The sequence below is a fragment of the Ambystoma mexicanum genome, chromosome 9, assembly GCF_040938575.1.
Source record: "Ambystoma mexicanum isolate Mex_15411 chromosome 9, UKY_AmexF1_1, whole genome shotgun sequence".
Lineage (NCBI taxonomy): Eukaryota > Metazoa > Chordata > Amphibia > Caudata > Ambystomatidae > Ambystoma > Ambystoma mexicanum.
In genome coordinates, this window is record NC_090931.1 from 583,340,663 (window position 1) to 583,358,390 (window position 17,728).

The window sequence follows — 17,728 nt, forward strand, 5'->3', positions numbered from 1 at the left end:
CTGCTCTGCATTGCAGTCGCTGAAACGAAGAGGCCAGACTACTGATGATAGTAAGGTGATGTTGAAAATGCAGAGCGGGAAACCAACCCAATGCTTCCCTGAAAGACAGTGAAGCGGTGAATCAGCTCACTGCCCTGACCTTTGTGACATAAGGACAGTGCAATCCTTGATAGGGATGGCCACTTGGGATACCTAATGGCCAAGGGTAGATGATTTGGAGAGCAGACTCACAGATGAAGACTTGTGGTGAAGATTATGCTCCAGAGTGTGGCACCCCAAGGAATGGTGGAGACCGGGACCACACCGAAGTACCACAGGCCGACAACCTAAACTAAAGGCAAGCTTACAGACAGCAAGGAGGCAGGATGAAGAAAGCCTAAGTATAAGGTGGAGACAGGGACCAGGTTGGACGAACGGGACAGGAAGGAAAGGGACCGGAAGGGAACCCAGAGTTGCAGACAGGTGCAGACAGGTGGAAAGAAGGCAGGCTCAAAAGAGCAAGATAACCTAGAGCGGGCAAGGGGTTGCAGGAAAAACAAAACGTAAAACATTGCAGAAAACCCAGCTGTTAACTACAATGAACAATTCAATCATTCATCAACATACATTCTCATACATACGTGTACATCCAACAATAAATACACAAAAGTTTGTTTAATATGTGGAAAAAAGCTTCTTCAAATAACATGAAAAAAATGTGATTAAAAATTTAAGAACATGACCTTGCCAAAACTCTGTACGAGATGTGTGTTACAAACTTAAAATATTAAATAAAAGTATTTGAAAAATCTCTGCACAAGAAAATGAAACATTATCCCCAGGCATGCCCTTAGGCCTTTGTGGAGTAATTGATGTCACAGCCATTTTATGATCACATCAAAATACTCAAGTTCTGGGTCAATGTTACAAACATCTGAATGTTAAATGTGAGTGTTGGGAACAATTAAATGGCCACCAAACCCATTGTGCATTCTGTACTTAGTGTTTCAAGCATATAACATTTTTATAACAGACCTTTTGTCAAATATAAAGATCTGAAGTCATTCTTATGTCCCCGAAAATGTGTTTTGATTTTGTAGAAAGTAGCCAAGAACTTCATCGGTTCTCATTTCCTTCTTCCCCATTTTCATGGGAGTATTTAAAAAGATTACAAGAGGAGTATACCAGACTGTCCACCTTGAAATTATAACTTTCTCTTCAGAAAACAATTTGTATTCGTATTGAGGTTTTCATAATGTGATTTACTCTTTAAGACAAACGTAACATTCGTATAATGATTACAATTTATATTGGAAGTGATCATAAAGCACATTGGAACTTTAAAAAGAGCCAATTTACAATTTTATTAGAATTAGTTTCCTTTTGTCACTAGCCGTTTTTGCACAAATACATATCTCCCACCCCACACCCACCCCAAAGATATCGCTTTGTTTCCCCTCGGGTTGTGCAGCTCTCAACAACGGCTGTGGTGGATGTAGCAAAAGCAACAATGGCCCTCATTACGACCCAGGCGGTAAGTTACCGCCTGGGTCGTACCCTTACCACCATGGCGTAAACTATGTTTACGCCATGGTGGTTGGCGGATTTACCGCCCCATTCCAAGGTGAGTGGGGCGGTAAATCCCCATTTCCCATTTTACCCTTCCCCATTCCCATTTTCGCCCCATAGGGCATAATGGGAATGGGGAAAGGCGATAATTACGGCACCGTAAATTACGGTGCCGTAATTATCGCCAAGGTCCCTTTGCGGCATGGATTTTAACGGCTGCAAAAAAGCAGCCGTTAAAAGCCATCCCGCAAAGGGAACCTTGTAATCAGGCGTTAAGGGTCGGTGCCGTTTACGGCGCCATAAACCCCTTAACGCCTGAGTCAGAATGAGGGCCAATGTGACTCTCACCAAAACAGAAAGAGACAGGCACATAGAGTGAGTGTGTGTGTGTGTGTGTGTGTGTGTGTGTGTGTGTGTGTGTGTGTGTGTGTGAGAGAGAGAGAGAAAGAGAAAGAAAGAGAGAGAGAGAGAGACAGAGAGAGAGAGAGAGAGAGAGAGGGAGGGGGGAGGGGCAAGAGTGCTAGACCGACATATGGTATGCTGGGTACAGCTTGTTACTGCTGATAATGAGAGCAGTATATTCTAACTGGTTGTGGGTTTTAAATGTAATAACAAATAGACTACTCTAAATTGTGAAAGGGGGCATCCTTTTTAGAATAATGTTTACACTAGTGTCTAAGGGCCTCATTACGACCCAGGCGGTAAGTTACCGCCTGGGCCGTTACTTTACCACCATGGCGTAAACTACGTTTACGCCATGGTGGTTGACGGACTTACCGCCCCATTCCGAGGTTGGCGGGGCGGTAAATCCCCAATCCCCATTTACCCTTCCCCATTCCCATTTTTTCCCCATAGGGCATAATGGGAGTGGGGAAGGCGTTAATTACGCCACCGTAAATTACGGTGGCGTAATTAACTCCATGGTCCCTTAGCGCCATGGATTTTAACACCTGCTAAAAGCAGGTGTTAAATCCGCCATGGCGCTAAGGGACCTCGTACTCAGGCGGTAAGGGTCGGCGCTGTTTACGCCGGCGTAAACCCCTTACCGCCTGAGTCGTAATGAGGCCCTAAGTGTTTCTATGAGTACTAGAGGTTAGCACATGACATAAACTAATATTGTCTGGCAAATAAGAACCTGGTACGGGAACAGAGTGATAGGTCTCCCTTAGCTGAATACAGAGAATCCACCTAACTCCCTATAAAGCTCTTTGCTAAGTAGCTCTACCACGAGGCCACACTCCTCTCCAGTCTTGCAACACATTATGCCGTCTACGGTGTTTATTTGTCTGGCTACATGTTACAATACAAATTATGCCAGCTAGTACGCTTAACTTGGTGCTTAACAATTAGAGCTTACTAATGAAATCCATTCATTGGGTCACTAAATGGGGTGCAATCTCACACAAAGATAAGAATGTACAGGATAAAAAGATACAGAACCTAGACAGACAGAGAGTATGGCACAGCTGACTACAAATACTTACGAATCTATATTTGTAGATAGGTGGTTGCATATGGCGGTATATATCAACCAAATAACTTCACAATGACTGGTACAGCTAGGAAAATTGTCAGGAGAAATCATGTTTCATTAAAATAAAAAACTTGCAGCTGGGTGAACATCATATTGGAAATCGTACACGAGGCATGACTTTTAACAGCGAAAATACATGCCATATATGTATCCTGAATTTGGATTACTTACTTATCAACCATATGGTGACACATAAACACCTCTCCAGGTGCAAGTGTATTGATGAATCGGAGGCTAGTGATAGGAGGGAACAAGTAACCTATGATATCAGGGATAGTAATGCCTTTCTAAAAGAAGAAACTGCTAAACGAAGTAAACAGATTAGCACCACTTAATAAAAGTAATAAAGAAGAGGAAAAAAAAAACAATTTAGTCATATAATGGCAACCACTTATACATCGCTAGGCCATGAACATTTGGGTAGGAAGGCAGGGCAAAAAACAAGGAAAGACAGGAAAAAGAATATGTAATATAAATGGGTAGCTTTTGATGGGCAATCAGATAAGGGTAGAGCTCTCTTATATGCTTGATGAAGGGTGGGCCAGCAGTGAACATCTACCCACCATAGAGAAATACTATGTGACTTGTCATACAGTGGACATTGATCAGCAAATATACCAGACTAGGGAATTGGGTTAACAAATACGATATTAATACATATGTACAGGTTTTCCAAAAATAAACAAGTAGGGTCTGAGATAAACTGAATGTTGTTAGGATAGTTACTCTCCATAGTAGTTTACAGCGCTGGCAAAACTTAAAACAAATTGCCACTTGTAGAACTAAAGTGTTCAAAAAGAATGTTCTGCCACTGATCAGTAAGTCAGTGGGCAGATGTCTCATAGGAGAATGCACACAACAGCTGGTGAGCTCCAAGTTCATGGGTTTAAGGGGTTCCCAAAGTTTATTTCTCAAAGTTCCCGGCGTCTGTTCTGCTTATTTCTCAGTGCCAGGTTTTAAGGGTTCCTAGACCCTGTTTCCCACAGTTCTCCGGTTTGTTTCTCCTTCGTTCTGAGTCTAAGGAGTTGGCGCCGTATTTGGGAGCCTGTGGGTGGATTCTATAAGTGGGGCGGTGAGGGGCAGGATTACAGGATGGGTTTGAGCCAGAGTGTAGAGGACGAGCCAAGTACCCCCACTCCACCTGCCCCGCCCTACATTACCTGAAACGTATGAACCAAAGTATGTGACGTATACTGAACAGTCAAACCAGCAAAGAGAAGAGCGTGGACTCTGTGCAGTACCCCTAAGAGTACCTATACTTAACAGAATATGGGAGGTAAAGTACCCATTGAGGAAACCATACTTGCATCCAAGATAATATGATGGCCATTTGAACGAGATTCCTGAAGAAGCAAAGAAACTAAATGACAAAGATGAATGGTGAGGTCAAATAAAGTTGAATCAACACCTATATAAAAGATGAACCAGACCAGAGGGACAGACGATTTATAAAGAGCAAAGAAGTACTAAGGATAAGGGATATCTTGGGATCAAGATGACAAAACCTATGCCACAAACCTGATGAAGATATTTAGATAGTTTAAACGTGTACAGATGCAATGAAACGCAAGCAGCAAAGCAATCATGAAGCTAGCCACATGCTTTTAAATAGATTAGACCGTGGCAAGCGCCAACATATGCATATATACCTTAATAGATACATATGAACAAATAAAGAATGAATGTTTCGGCTACTTATTTAAGCAGTACTGAACAAGCAAGAAGGCCTCATTCATTGTCGCAGTTGAGAAAAGCAATTGAATTAAACAGAATAAAGGCTCAGTTAAGGAGTTGACTGAGCCAAGAAAGCCAAGGACTTATCAAACTGGAGTTGGCTGACATTGGATACAATTAACCTGAAAGAACAGAGGCTCCTGTTCAGAAAGGTCAAGCAAAAACAAAAGACGTCAGAGGACTATTGAGAGTAAAATCAAATACATGAAAAGGCTAAATTTCATGGTGTCTAGCCATGTGATATAGGGAGGTTGGACAAGTGAGATGACCACACCTACGCACGGAAGCAGGATAGTGCCCATACTCCTTATAAATTCTCAGAGAACAGCACAAACTCAAGGCCAACTTCAAAGTACTAATTGACACTGGATCATTGAGGTGATGAGGGATGATATTTTAATTGGAGTTAAGCTTTTATCAAGACGAGCTTATCCGCAGCTGGTTGTTCAGTCTGCATGCTGCTAACGTAGGTAGGAAAACTACTGACGGGGGTCAGAGCCAACCAGTTGTATGGGACCACGTAGTTGGGGGTAATATAGTATGTGTAGCCAATGAGACATCGTACATTTAGTGACGTTCATAGTGCCCATTTTGAAGGGAGGGCTTAGTCGCCCCACCTGATGTTGACTATCCAATGACTTCTTTCTGTTACTCTATACAGATATAGAAACTATGCTTAGTTACTCACTTAGAATCAATCCCACTTCCCGAGAGGTTTTAGTAGTTTACCACATAGAATGACGTTGGTAATGATACAAGTCAGCACGTCAGTGATTACCACTTTTGGGTACAAAAGCCCAGCTTTTTAATGAAATAGTTAAGAGTCATAGTATCTAGCGATTGCTGATGTTCATTGTACTCCCTGTTTTAAGATATTTGACTTTAAAACAGATGAGTTTTGCCTAACTATTTGTGTTGTCTTGATCATTGATGTATGAATAAAATCTGTATCCCCATCTATCTCCAGGGTACCGCTACTCATTTTAAAGGGCTGTAAGCCTCCAGTTCACTTGGTAGCAGATATTGATGGTTAGATAAGATACCATCGGCCGACGACATAAGTAATTTTGAGTCTCGCCAATATCGCACAACCTTTGCTATTCGGCTGACAGGACGTGAAGCTCCCCGTAGAAGTGGTTATAATAGGTAAACTCCTTGCAAGGGACGGTTTGACGGAACCTCTATTTTAAGATAGAAACCCACATCCCACATATACGTGAAGCAGATCGGAACGCAGCTCGAAGAGGCGGTAACGAAAGCAGTGATCCCGAGGGTCCGAAGATGAAAAACATGCGAACAGTGAGTGAATAGACCAAAGAGTGAGGCTAAGCGATGCATTCACAGTGAATAACAAAGAGTAACGGAGGGAGGCGGGTTAAAATATAACGCAAGAGTAAGAGTCTAATATATATGTATATGGGAAATAAGATATTGACGAGAGTGGCTGAGCAAAATATGAGGAAGAAGTTTCGTGAGTGTGGCCACGCTATGAGGATACGCCCTGTTCCTGGGCTTTAAAGAGTGCTAGCAGAAGCTTCAATTCAGAGCCCCTTATGCGGGACATATAGAAGATGAAATTGGTTAAAGACAATTTTAAAGGAATTAGCTTAAGTTCCAAATCAAGCAGATTGTAGAGGGTAAGACGAGTCTTAAGGAAAAGACTGTGCGTAGTATATGTGTGCGGTCAAGTTTGTCTGTCTGTTTTATGTGATTGAAAGAGCTGTAATGACGTTAGAGTTGAAAGAAGAAAATGTTATGTAGAGAAGAAGTGTGAAGTTGAGACGCAAAGATTGATTGTTTAAAGATTAAACTTTGATGATTGTTTTTTTAGCAAGATTAAAGTAAAACATTATTTTGTGATGGATTGGAGCTTGCAACGATTGGTGCATGCTCATAAGTGCATTTTTGAAAAAGACATCAATTTTAAACTGTGATTAAAGCATAAGCAAGGGTTAGCAAAAAGAAAAGTGAAGGTTAAGAATGGAAGAAGTTACTCCATTAGTGCACCTTTGCAAACAGCTACTGAAACATGCGCTTAAACTTAAACAATACAGTGCAGAGTGGGTTAAAGGAACAGCTGACAAAATGTTTATGCCATGGCCACAAGGCGGGTTATTATTGAGAGCAGTTTTGCAGCACATGACGACATATTTGCATGCTGCGTACATAGAAAAAAGTTAAAAAAGTGCCTAGCGAGTCTAGAACTTTGGAAAATGTATGAACATGAGAAGGAGGAGGAGCCTCCTTTAGATTGCTTACTCAATATATGCAAAGAGGGGGATGAAGAGCCTTCTGCTCCGCCCGCCCCGTCTGAAATAAAAGACAAAACTAAGAGTGACTAAGGGTTATACCCATTAAGGGAACTTAAAGCAGCGATAATCTAGCAATCCATCATATGTGTCACCTACGCAAAGTAGTGACGAGGGCCCAGAGAAAGATACCGAGAAAGATGTAACTGCCAAAGTCCCGAGGGACAAGCAGAGAAGCGACAAGGAGAGACGTAAACAAGCAAGTACATCTCTAACTACGAGGAGAGAAATAAAGAAATGAAAAGGAGACAAGGATAAAACTAATGAGATAGCTTTCTTACAGAACGAATGGATGGGAGGTAAGATTTTGCTTAAACTTCATGTCAAAAGTATCGACGAAGTAAGACAAACGGGAGATCAAGACGAGCAAGATAGGAAAGACAAAGAAAGGGAGGAACGATTAAAAGAGGAAGGATCAAAAAGGAAAGATAGACAAAGACGAGAACACTTATATCAAGATGAGCAAGCTAACAAGCAGAAGAGAGCAGAAGATCAAAGAAAATGTGACATTAGAAAGAGAACAGCTGATTAACAGGAAAGGCTAGGAAGGAAAAGAATAGAAGATGAGGGACAGGAAAGGATAAGAGAGAAAAGAAAACAGAGACGAATGGATGAAGAAATACGAAGGACATAGTAATGAAGGAATATGAAAAAGAAAGAGGAATTTAGAGTGAGAGAAGAAGCGAGAAAAAACAGAGAAGTCGATGACGACATGGAACGCAAACAAAGGCAGAGAGCACGTGATCTTGAGTATTTGGAAAGGGAAGTGAGAAATCCCAATTCACGGGTAGCATGGGAAGATATAGAGGAATTCTTTCCCGAAAACCAACCGAGTCGTTATCAGACTCGTCTGGTATAAATCTATAAGACGAGTTTGGCTCGTGGAGTATTGGGGAAACGACTGATAAAGTTTACCGCGAAATGCAAACCCAGAAATAATCACAGGGGAAGGGAAAAAATGATCGTCTCGAGAGCACTCAGTTGTATGACACACAGGCAGCCTTCTGTACTGCGAGCCACAAGGAGCTGTCTTTCAACAGACTGACATTAAATAGAGATGATGATGAGAGAAGTTGTACGAGTTGGGCACAAGAAGTGTCAGGCGAAGAAAGGGAAACCTTCCTGAGGGAAGAGAGAAGTGATATCTGTGATCCAGAGGGATATTCACCTTTGGATAAAGGAGTGAGATGATCAGATTTAAAAATACCTATGTCTAAGGCACCAGAGCCACAGACACAGTCAGACCGACATAAAGGGCAACCCCATGGTCAGAGGGGGAAGTTCCTGCCTTATGTAAGCAGGTTAAGATCATTGCCAGGTAGACGGCAATGTGGGAATATTACCCCGGCAGTAGATAGACAAATGATGAGAGATGAGAAGGGGTTTGGAGAGTCACAGTTCCCCTTGTTAGAAAAGGGAGGGGCCAGGCTGCAATATATACCATGGCCCTAGATGGACAGGAAAAATTTAAAATGTAAGCTCCCGAATTTAACTTCCGGCACTGGAAAATGGATACATGAGTTAGAAAATATGACGTGAGGGAATACATTAGCTCTACAGGATATTAAAGATCTTCTGATCAAAATACTTGGTGAGAAAGCTGATGACGTATGGACACGGGCAGGTTACCCTGAACAGGGATTGATGGGTCACAGTAACCCACAAGGAAATTTTTTTCACATTGGTTCCTCTCGCTCGTTGCAGTATAAACAGGATAGCTCTTGAGGGTAGTTCTTGGGTCAAGAACGGTTATTTTGAAGCCCAAATCATGATTATTGGAGAATCACTCCTCGAGGGTCAGTGCTGGTCCAATATGGCTTTAGAAAGATGTAAAAGTTATGATGAACAATATGTGAAAGATCTGTGGAAAAAGCATCAGGCCTTGGAGGGTCAAGCGAAGAAACATCTAATATAAGCAAATGGGATGAGTTGAGCCAGTTAAAAAAAAGACTTATAAGGACTGAACTTCATGCTGAAATATCTCCACAATGGTACCCTGCCTGGGGCTGGTTGTAAGTAATGAACCAAGGCTTTTTTTGGACGATAAAAACTTTATTATAAAGTGGAGCTATATAGCCAACAAGTGTGGTAGAGACTGGGTCATCTTGATAATAGACACGGCCACCGAAATGGCTGAGAAGATCCTAATTGATTTAAAAACCTTGGAAGAAGAGATTCAAAAAGCCGTCCCTTTGGAACTCTACGAAAAAAGATTGGACACACTCCTATTGGAGATGACAACCTTCAAAGAAGACACACTAAGGGGAAGAGTCCGTAGGATGAACTGGGATTTAACTAACTTTACCCACGAAAAGGCTTTTGCCTATACCCAGGAAAACTACAATCAGACAGGACAAAATGATCAATCAACCGGAGGGAGCAAAAAGGTGACATTCAAAAACACATCTTTTAGCTCAAGCAATGGCAGTCAAAATGGTGACTCATACTCAAATCGGGACGACGTAATAGATCCCACGTAGAAAACGGAATTATAGAGGCAGGAGTATGCCAAATCGTGGTAGTCAACAAAATCGGGGCAATATGCAACAACAACCTTTTTTAGAGGTAGGCCAGGACGAATGGGGCTTCGAACCACGTGTAACATGAAGCATGCAAGCATTGTGGTAAATCTTTCGGATTATTCACCTACATCTACTGAATTCTCAATGCTTGAAAAAGGAATGGGTTTTGTCACGACTAACTACCATCATAGATTTACCTTCCGTCAAGAATTTGCCCAGTTCATGCGCAAGATCCATTGGTTCCAACATTTCCAAGGAACAGAATACAAACCCGAGAAATCCGACTCAGGGTTACAGAACAAATCTGTAGTTTTTGTACCCACTGCGTTGCAGAGCACGGAGGATAAGGCCTATGAGAACTGTGTCCTACATGATTTGGGTAAATTAGAGCTTAACCTAACTAATCGGAACACCTATAATATCACCAGCAAAAAAGAAGAAGAGGCAATGAAAAATCTCCTAAACAATGAACTAATAGTCATTCGCAAAGCAGACAAAGGGGGAGCAATTGTCGTACAGAATCGCGATGACTACATAATAGAGTGCAATAGACAACTTTTAGATCTCAGTTACTATAAACTTCTCAATCAAGACCCTACGCCCGCATTACAAAGCCCGATTAACAACAAAGTGGACAAAGCGAAGCAAAGAGGATGGATCACCAAAAAAGAGGCAGATTACCTCAAAAAGGATAAACCGCGCATACCCCCAATTCTATACACTTCCTAAAATTCATAAATCCATGTCAAAACCGCCAGGGCGTCCAATCATTTCCGGGGTCAATTCAGTATTAGAACCCCTATCTAAATTTGCAGATACTTTTCTCCAACCAATGGTTCGTAAAATGGCATCTTACGTTCAAGACACCACACAAATAATAAAATAAATGGAAGGACTACCCTTTGATCCCAATACTGAAATCCTGCTAGGGCTAGATGTGGTAGCACTCTACACCAGCATCCCGCAGAGGATATCCATTGAAATGCTGGAAGAGAAACTCCTTTCTGATCATGAAGTTGGTTCTACACCCATCTCCTTTATCCTCTGGTGTGCGGAAATGAGCTTAGTTGAAAACTACTTCCACTTCAATGGTGAATTCTTTCAGCAAATACATGGCACGACCATGGGAGCTACCCTAGCTCCCAGTGTAGCTAACTTGTTTATGGAAGCTTTCGAAACTAACAACATCATGAAACCCACAAATCCCTTCTTTAAACACATATGTATCTGGCAAAGGTATATCGACGATATCCTTGTTATCTGGTCTGGCCCGGAAACAACTCTTGAAGAGTTTCTGGTATGGATCAACAGCCAAAACAGATACCTAAAATTCACATCCAATCATAGTCCTCGTGAACTTATATTCCTGGACATTACCATTACGTTAGATCCCATCAAGAACTGTGTTTTTGTCAAACCCTACAACAAGCCAACAGATAGAAACTCGTTGCTGCACTATAGCAGCTCTCATCCTAAACTTGTAAGGGATAACCTCCCTTTGGGCCAATTTTTGAGGCTCAAAAGGAACAGTTCCAAGAAGGATGATTTCAACGAAGAAGCTGTCAAGATGCAGAATAAGCTACACCAAAGAGGCTAGCCACAAAAGATAGTTAAAAAGGCCCTTAAAAGAGCTAACAACAACAATCGGGAGTAATTATTGGAATATAAAGAACATTCCGCCACCAAGAAAGATCCCAAAATAATCTTTGTTAACGCCTTCAGCAATTTGTCAAATGACATCAAGAAGATAGTTTTGAAAAATTGGTCAATTTTGGAAAAAGGAGAGACAACGGTACCTAGACCTGTTGTTGCGTTCAAACGCAGTAAAAAATTTGAAAGAACAGGTGACCAGGAATGATGTACTACTAAGACCCAAATCTACAACAAGCCTGTCCCAGTTATGGGGCCTTCCGAAAATCGTGGGCCATTATCCATGTGGACAGTGCGTTTATTGTAAACATACCACAAAAAGTACAGAAGTAGATATAGGGTTGAAATCCAAATGGCAACAGAAAGCGCATACGAATTGTAATTCCAGTTTGGTGGTGTATGCCGTTTGGTGCCCATGTGAAAAAATCTATGTGGGGAAAACGGACGGAAAGGTGAAGCTCCGCATTGGCGAACACAAAAGCTGCCTAAAAAATCGAACCAGGAATGCACCCATGGTAGAACATTGGATGGAATACGAACACACATTAGAAGATCTGAAATGGACAGTGCTCTATAAATTGACCCCTAGTATGGATTCCAACAGAGACAAAACGATCCTTTTAAAAAAGAACAACAACTCATTTTTTTAACTATTAGTTCGAGGACTGGGCTCAATGAGAAAACAGATTGGAATCTGTAAACTACTGCATCAGAAACAAATTATAACTAGTAGAGTCTAAATCATACGTGACTGATCGCTAGTGTGTGAATGGCTGACGTATTTCCATTTCGTAATGAAGGTCGTCCCACAAGTACAGAGATAGCACGGGCGAGTGTGGTTTGCCGTGAGAAAGGAGGAGCATTTCCTATCTTAATGACTACCTATCCAACTACTGGTACTAGCGTGATACGTCTTCTCCATACATCACGCGGCCGCTCAAATCACGTGACACGAGAGACATTCATAGACACATCTTTCTAGGTATATTTATCACGTGATTCATTACATACTTTGGCAACGGCACCGTGAGCACAGACGGAGAATCACCGGTGGCAGTACATGAAACAGTAAGACCTAGAGCATGGCTATACTAGTTAGCCTAATTCAAAGCCTGCAACTCTTAAGCAAGCCAAACACAGACGTTCACCTAGTCTGATGGAGTGTTGTAGTTAATGAGCCATTACCGCTGTCAGTTTCCCTCTCATGCCTGTATAGTGCCAGGGGTTTTAAGCTCCAACTTATGGCAGCTTAAGCCACGTTAAAGTTTCTATCAGCAGAGATGTTTAGGAGAGTGGTTTTCTTTTTATCATTTGCGGGCATTAATTGCACCTCGTGCTGATATTATTCACAGACCAACAAACGGCATTGGCAGCATTTTGACGACTTGCGAATACAGGAAAAGCTATTGACCAGCTGTCCTGGGCCCGCCCGATGTAAGCCCCAACGCTCTCAATTTGATGGGAATTGAGAGGAGATGACTCTCTACCCCGCGTGCCTATAGTTGCAAAAAAAGAGTGGTAAGCAGTCTACTCCATCATGATTACGAATGTTTCCTACGGCTGCCGAATTTATTGACAGAGATACATTCTGTCTCCCCCTTGTTCCACTACTGCAGAATAATCAAGGGTGTTCCTCGCAACTTGTGACTGTCGTTTACATAGAGTCCAATAACTACCAACTTGGATGATTTGTTCTACACACCGTTGTGAACCTCCATTTCTTGATGTAAGTGATGATTTTGATGCGAGAATTCAGCATTATAGTGTAAATTTGCACCGCTAACAGCTGTGTCTTTGTACCTACTCCCGCTTTGGGGAGTTTTTCTTTGGAGTAATGTAGCAGATTGAATACCATAATGCATACTAGTGTCACGTAAAGAGGTTTCCATTCACCTAATCTTGTTCTAGGTAGCACTTTGAATAGTGTTTCCTATCCATCCTCTGCAATGCTGTCAGACTGTATGTGCAGACACCTATCTAGTGTTACCGTCTTCTTGTTCCTTTTTAGACCACGTCTAGTGATAAAATTGCCAGCTTAGACAGTTTATCATTTATTGACCACTATGTAGCAATTGGGTCATACTCTAATGTTCATTTCTTTCCATTAAATAGAGAATGAATAAACAGGGCACTACTTACCCTCTACCCTGATTTGTTCCCTTTTCAGATATGGAGTCCCTTCCCTGCTGTTGAGTCCCAAACTCCTTTTTGGATCATTTATCGGACAAGAAGAGTTTTTTGGATTACCAATATACTTGTTCATGTGCTTATAGCTACTGCATTTGTTACTGTGTTTTTCACATGCTGGTAGTCGTATTGTTCTGAGTTTAAGGATTAACTCATGTTATGTATCCTCACCAACATCAGTAATTGGTGTTTTTGGTTCTGGTAGACGGTAGACTACCCCTGAAGAATTTCTGTTTATTTTTTGTTTACACACACATTCAGAAAGAAACATGTTGGGAAAATGATGAATGTATGAATGAGAAGAACAAGTTACTTCTTACCTTGTAACGTTATTTCGACGGGATGTTCCTCCGACGTATTCCTTATCTTTGATAATACGTTTCCAGCTTGCTGGCCTCGAAAAAAAATTCTGTAGAGGGCGCTGTGCGTCGACGTCCGCCGAGTCGATGTCCCTCGACGGCCACCGTATTGGCGCTGACGTCTCCATGCCCATAAATAGCCACGCGCTGCGTCCGTTGCTCAGTTCCGTTTTGTAGCATAAGAAAAGTCATGCCTGAATTGGTTATTGACCTTGAAGGAGCGTAAGCTGCAACCACAAGGGAAGTATTACTGCGGGGATGGATAGGAGGGGCGATAAGGAATACGTCGGAGGAACATCCCGTCGAAAGAACGTTACAAGGTAAGAAGTAACTTGTTCTTCGAAGGGATTGTGTCCTCCGACGTATTCCTTATCTTTGATAGACTCCCATAGCAGCGGCATGTAATTGGAGGTGGGAGTAAGTATGTTATGTATCCCGTTAGGGATGGACCGAATGTAATACAGCCTTGCCAAATCTTGTCTCTTGACTAGTGGAGGAATTCAGGTTGTAGAATTTTGTGAATGTATGTGCGGACGACCATGTGGCAGCCGCACATATGTCTCTGACTGGTACCCCTCTATGGAGAGCCGAAGAGACTGCGATACCCCTGGTTGAATGAGCCCTAAGATTTTGGGGTGGCTCTTTCCCTGCCATTTTGTAACATTCCAGAATGGCCAAAATAATCCACCTGGAAATGGTTTGTTTTGTTATGGGTAGTCCCAACTTGTGACCTGAGTATCCTACAAACAGTTGGTCTGCTTGCCTGATCCTAGCCATTCTGCTGATGTAAAAGCTGAGAGCTCGCCTTGGGTCCAGCCTATGTAGCCTTTCTTCCTCTTTCCCCGGATGAGGAGGAGGGTAGAACGAAGGTAAGGTAATTTTCTGAGTAATATGAAATTCAGAAACCACCTTTGGGAGGAAATTAGGCTTCACCTGTAGGACAACTTTGTCCTTGTGGAAAATTGTATGTGGGGGTTTACAGCAGAGAGCTTGTAGCTCGCTCACCCTCCTAGCAGATGTTAGTGCTACCAATAGGACAGTTTTAAGTGTGAGAAATCTCAGCGAACAAGAGTGAAGTGGTTCAAATGGAGTGCCCATTAGGAAGTTTAAGACTAAATTTAAGTCCCATAAGGGAACCTGGAATGGTTTTGGAGGATAAACATTAGTTAATCCCTTGAGAAATTGTATCACTAGAGGTAGTTTGAAATACGATGGTTCCTCCGCAGTACGCTTGAAGATAGAAAGCGCTGCAAGATTGCCTTTTACCGTGCCAACTTGAAGGCCTGAGTTTGCCAAGTAGAGTAGAAACGATAACACCGTTGGTGTACCACATGAAAAAGGGTCGATATTCTCTTCCCTACACCAGCTGCAAAATTTGTTCCAACGGCAGCGGTATAAAGACTTTGTTGCTGGCCTTCTGGCCGAAAGCAACACCTCCATGACGTCATCAGGGAGATCCCAATCCTTGTACCTCACCCTTTCAGAAGCCAAGCGTGAAGGTTGAGGGTTCTGGTGTCTGGATGGAGAACCTGCCCTCCCTTCTGCGAGAGAAGATTCTCTTTGAGTGGAAGACGGATTGGAGGGCAGATGGACATATCTAGAAGGTCTGGGTACCACGTTCTCCTGGCCCAGTCTGGGGCAATTAGGATCATGGTTTTCTGGAATCTTCTCAACCTCCTGATCATTTGAGGAATAACAGGGACTGGTGGGAACGCGTAAAGGAGTGGAAACTCCCAGTCCACTACGAACGTGTCTCCTAGAGCTCCTCTCGGGGAAATTCCCTTGAACAGAACAGATCGCACTTCCTGTTGGTGCTTGTGGCGAACAGATCCACCTGAGGGGTTCCCCAAAGGGCAAAGATCTCTTCAAGGACTTCCTGAGCTAGCTCCCACTCGTGGGAGACTGTGCTCTGCCTGCTCAGAGCATCCGCTGTCAAGTTCTTCTCCCCGGCTAGGTTGACTGCCGATAGAGAGATTCCTTCCCGAATTGCCCAAAACCAAAGCTGCATTGCCTCTCTGCACAGTGGCAGCGATCCTACGCCTCCTCTTTTGTTGAGGTAGTGCATGGCCACCGTGTTGTCCGTCATTATCAGGACATTTCTCCCCTGTACTGATGGCAGGAAATCTTTCAGCGCTAGTCTGATCGCTCTCAGCTCCAATAGGTTGATGTGTAGTCTGGACTCCGATGGAAACCAACGACCGCTGATGGTCAAGTCGTTGGCATGGGCTCCCCACCCCGTGAGTGAGGCGTCTGTGACTACTGTTATCTCCGGCCATGGTTGCCAAAACAGTTCTTCTTTCAAGATGTTCCCTGGATAGGCCCATCATTGAAGGTCGCGGGCTACTTTGTCCGGAATCCGGAGGAGATCTGTCATTCTCCCTGAGAATTGCGACCACTGAGTTCTCAGTGCCCACTGAAGGGATCTCATTCTCAGGCAAGCTTCTGGCACAAGGAAGATGCAGGATGCCATGAGGCCTAGCAGCCTCAAAAAGTCGAAGGCTGGGAGACATTGGGCATTTTGAAACATGTTGAGCATCTGCAGAATATCTTGAGCCCTCACCTCTGGAGGCGAGGCTTTTCCCAGGGAAGTGTCCAGGACCGCTCCTATGAATTGGAGTCTCCGTGATGGTATCATCTGTGACTTCTTTAAATTGAGGGAGAAGCCCAGTTTGTGAAGGAAGTGGCAGACATAATCTAGCTGGATCTGAGCTTGTTCCGAAGATACAGCCCTGATCAGCCAATCATCCAGGTAGGGGTAGACGTGGATCCCTTCCCTCCTTAGGCTCGCAGCCACTACCGACATTAGCTTGGTGAAGACCCTCGGGACGGAGGTCAGCCCAAATGGCAGAACTCGAAATTGATAATGAGAGTCGCCAATTGCGAACCTCAGGTATTTCCTGTGTTTGAGATGGATAGGCACATGGAAATAAGCATCCTGAAGGTCCAGGGATACCAGCCAGTCCTGGAGCTGGAGGGCCTGAAGGATCTGAGAGAAAAGTACCATCTTGAACTTGTCCTTCCTGAGCAACTTGTTCAATTCTCGTAAGTCCAGGATGGGTCTCAGTCCTCTGTCCTTCTTTGGTATAAGAAAGTAGGGGGAGTACCAGCCCTTGTTCCTGTCTGCTACAGGTACCGGTTCTATGGCACCTTTCTTTAGCAGGTCTATAATTTCCTGCAAGAGGAGCGGATCTGGAACTTTTAGAGAGCTGTGCCCCGGTGGATGACTCTGAGGGACGTGTAGAAAGGGTAGGCAGTAACCCTGGGCAACTGTCTCCAATGCCCAAGCATCTGACGTTATAGCCTGCCATTCCGTCAGATGGTGAGTTAACCTGCCCCCTACAGGTGTCTTGTGTGGAAAGACCTCAGAGTGGTTTGGGGGCGGCTGATGCAGATGCCGAGGGTAAAGAGGCACCTGCTGCTGCTGCGGCCTTAGTACCTTTGACCCGTCCACCTCAGGTGGATCTCCTTTGGCCTCTTTGAGCCGGCTGTTCTCTGCCTTTCCTGAATGCGGAATAACAGCGAAAGGGCTTTCCCCTTCCAGAAGTTCCTGAGAGGCGAAAAGGAGTTTGGCGGATTGCAGCTCCTAACGATTTTGCCGCTGCTTTAGATGTTTGCAACTTTTCCAGACTGTCATCAGCCTTCTTTCCGAATAATGAAGAGCCGTCAAAGGGCATATTCAAAAGTCTGGCCTGTACATCTGGAGCAAAGCCAGACTTTCGCAACCACGCAGGCCTGCGGATTGTTGTACTTGCCGCCATGGCCCTGCTGATACTGTCAGCGGAATCGATGCCTGTTTGAAGTGACTCGCACATGCCATCCTTGCCATCTTTAATAATGTTAAGGAAGGCTTCCTTTTCCTCTGCTTCGGGTATGCAGTCAGCCGCT